This window comes from Octodon degus, unplaced genomic scaffold (assembly GCF_000260255.1).
Source record: "Octodon degus isolate 3935 unplaced genomic scaffold, OctDeg1.0 scaffold00145, whole genome shotgun sequence".
Taxonomy (NCBI): Eukaryota; Metazoa; Chordata; class Mammalia; order Rodentia; family Octodontidae; genus Octodon; species Octodon degus.
The window spans coordinates 7,144,399-7,148,206 of record NW_004524721.1 but is presented as its reverse complement, the minus strand read 5'-3'; the positions used below and the strand labels follow the sequence as shown (position 1 = coordinate 7,148,206).

The following is a 3,808-nucleotide window of genomic DNA, read 5'->3' as shown; positions in this document are numbered from 1 at the left end:
ACACAAGATGGTTTTATGTTTATGTAGGACCTAGGACACTTAAGCTGCCAATTAGGTACTGAGTGGCAGAGCAACACCCTCAGTTTATGGCATAAATTGATAGGGAATAGGTTCCAACAACTCAGGTTCCTTTCCATTGGTCCTCACAAAGTGTGCTTCTCTGGGAGGGGCAGACTGGCACTTCAATTGAACCCAGGTACCTTTCTCTTTGGCTTCCTTCTTTTTCTGATCATTTTCCTTGGCATGTTTCAGGAAGCTATCAAGACTTTTTGAGTGCTTAATATGTTCAATATGCACATTAATCCTCTTGGCAAGTATCTTGCCCTTAATTTGCTTGTTTATAACAATGCAAAACAGCATGCTGGGTAACGTTGTAGACTTCCTGTTTTGTCATGGTAACATTTGTGAGGCATTCCTTTTTGCACAGTACCCATTCCCTTGATGTCTACAATATCACCCTTCTTGTACATGCACATGTATGTGACCAAAGGAGCTACCCCATGCTTTCTAAAAGGCCTGGAAAACATATACCAGATCCCCCTCTTCTTGCCCTTTGTGTTAGTCATTTTGGCAAATTACTGGAAGATGGCAGTTCTAGCCAAAAGGGCTATGCTCTTGCCTAGGGTCTTTATCAGGAGAAAACAGATAGGTGGATGTCCCCAAATCTAAATTGAACTTTTACAGTACATTAATTGCAGTTTCTTGTCTATATTTAGGCAAAATAATTACCTTCAAGTAGTCTCAATTCAATTCCTTTGCTTGGATACAGCTTTAGATTCTCTGCAGTTCATATGAAGGCAGCTTCTGAACCACACAGTCTTGGCCAGTTTTTGTCATTCCCTTCTGGGTGTCATAAAAAAAGATGGACATGATGAGACTAGCGCTCACAAACCAGCTTCCTACTGGAAGGGAAATACTTCAGGACCACGTGCTTGCTTTACAGTAGGTGTAGCACGCTTTCTGTTCTTAGAATGAGTAAGCAGCCAAGCCACAGCAAGTCAGGTGACTCATATGAAGTCCCTTGTGTGACTACTGCAAAGACGATACCAACTATGTAGTTTCTGCTTCTTTAAAACCAAGGTTTAATCACACCTGTGTTACACGATTATATTGTCTCTCTCTCAAAAAAATAAAGAATGCACTAGATCCCCATGGGCAGCATGCAGCAAACAACTCAAAAGCATTTTGTTTTTGTTTTCTTCCTTCATATGGTCATGAAAAAAGAAAGTATTTAGATCCAGAAGGTACTGCTGCTGAGATCTCTGAAATTTACCCACTTTCTGTTTCCTTTTGGGTAGCCGTGTGTTGTGTTAGTGAACAACTTGTGTCTGAGGCTGTTTGAAAGACATTTCGTGGGTCAGGTTGATGGCCTGTCTGGAAGCAAGACCAGCAGGAATTCCACTTCCCACAGGTTGGCAACGGCAGATACTTAAAATTAGACCAAGGCGATATTTTCTGCTCTTGTCTTTCTATAATTATTCCCGCTTCTACAGATTCTATAACTGTAATACTTGAGGCATCCATTCAGCTATTTAAAAACTAAGAAATTTTCTGTGTCATGATCCTTAAAAAGATTTTTAGCTTTGTTATCTTTTCTGTAGGGCTCCCATGAAAGCATGCCCATGAGAGCAACAAAAATTAAAAGCTGTTTTGAGAAGTGAGAAGTTTTTTTTTTTTTTCCATGTGGGAGAAAAATTGGAAGTATGAGGCTGCTTTCCCTGTTGCTCTTCAGAAGACCCAAATCGCTTCCTTAACCTTTCTCTCTTCCTCTTTTTGAATAATTTAATCATTTAAAATTTTTGAAAAATAACCTCAAGTTTAGAAAAAAGGGCCACGGATGAGTTCCAGATAGAAGAGACGGAGACCCTATGTAGGGCAGGTCTGCCTGGAGGTGGGAGCGAGCCTGGCTAAGGGTTTTGGGACCATGCTTCTAGTTGCTGTTTTTATGTTTCCAAACCCGGGAAGGGCAAAACAGACTTTGCTGGAGCGACGCAGAGAGAAAGGCAGTCCCTTCTGCAGGCCTGCTGCTGCTTTTCCCCCAGGGTTGATCCGGTGGGAAGCATTTTTCCCTCTCCTTGTGCATTTTCAAGGGAGGGAAATTTGTTGTCTTTTTCTGTAGGGCTTCTGCTGCTCACGTTCCTGAAAAATGAACTGAAAAACGCCACGCACTCATCCCCACCGCGCGTGAGAATGCCTGGGACCGGCCGGCCTGGCCTCGCAGGACCACAGCAGAGAGGCTGAGCAAGGGCCAAATTCTGCTTGAGTGTGGAGCGGGTGGCAGGAGCCCCTTGCTTCCTTCTAGGGGTGGGCCCCAGTGCCCTTACACTCCGCCTTTATTCATTGGTAGATGTTTGCCATCCCTATTAGTTGCAGACTTGGCACATTGCGTGTCACATCTCAATCATTTTTTTTCCTTTTCCCTTTCCATCCCTTCTTTAATTTTTTTTTTTTTAAATTAGGCTTACTGGTACATTTTGGAAATACCTAATGATCACACTCATCACAGAGAATTTCTACCTGAACATGATGAAAATTGACCCCCCTCCTCCCATACTACCCGCGCTTCCACCCCTTTCCTGTTTACACAAGGTTTGCTTCCAACTTTTCTTACTTCCCTTCCTTCTTTCTTTGTGCATTCCCAGATTCATCCCCAGATTCCCTTCCCATCTTCCCTTCCCCCTCTTGGCTTCCTTTTATTTTGCTCTTTAAATTATTTATAGTTTAGGTTTTTCATGTAAGAGAAGCCCTGTGATATTTAACTTCCTGTGTGATTTATTGCAGCTAGCACTATGGTCTGAAGATGAATCCAGTTTTGTACACATTTCTTCTTATGTCTGAGTCGTGCTTCACTGTGTGTAGTGCTACATCTTCCCTGCCCATTCCTCTTTTGAAGGCTCGATAGGCTGCTCTCAAACTTTAGCTGCTATGTATTGTGCTTCCATAGGCATGAGTATGCAGGTATCACTATACTATATCTTTTGAAAATTATGCCTTTTAATTCTCTTGAGAAGATACCCAGCAGAGGTATAGCTGCGTCAAATGGAATTTGCTGTCAGTTTTTTAAAAAAATATCCACACAGATTTTCATAGTGGTTGTACTAGTTTATAGTCCCACCCACAATGTAGATTTTCTTTTTCCCCACAACATTGCCAGCATCTGTTGATTTTGAGTTTTGATGATAGCTATTTTTCTGAAGATGGAATTTTAGTGTTGTCTAGGTTTGCATTTCTCCTTTTTATATGTATTGTTTGTTTGTTTGTTTGTTTTTTTTCTTAAGCCATTCGGAGTAGGCTTCTATTGCCGGCAACAGCAGGTTGCCAGGGTCAGACCTCAACCCATACCATTTCTTTCCGAGATCTGGACTAGGGGATCTAGATTTGAACCAGAGTTCCTGTCACACAGCCCTGGAATGTTCATGTGTGGAAGATGCTGGCTGAGTCTGACTGCCTTGTTTCCCCCAACTTACCTCAAGACCTTGTCCAAATCAAAACTCAAGAGAGAATGATACTACAAGGAGAATGATGAGAAGCTCCAGACAGCAGAGCCAAGAAGGCATAAATACTGGAAAGCAATTCACATGGTCCATGCCTGTGATCTCTGCACTCTGCAAGGCTGAGGCAAAAGGACCCCAAGTCTGAGCCCAGCCTAAAAAGTTGGCAATTTAGGGGGACACCCATCTTAAAAGAATGAATGAATGCATGAGTGAGTGAATGAATAAAAGAATGAATAAGAGATGGGGATGTAGCTCAGTGTGAAGGCCCTGGGCTCAATCTCCTGGGAGGTGGGGTAGAGGAGGGGATTTTCATT

The 3,808-nt window shown here is 42.5% G+C and overlaps 1 pseudogene; it reads right to left on the bottom strand.

Annotated features, from left to right (window-relative positions):
* Window positions 1–84: 84 nt before the first annotated feature.
* Window positions 85–569, bottom strand: LOC105743642 (annotated as a pseudogene).
* Window positions 570–3,808: the final 3,239 nt, after the last annotated feature.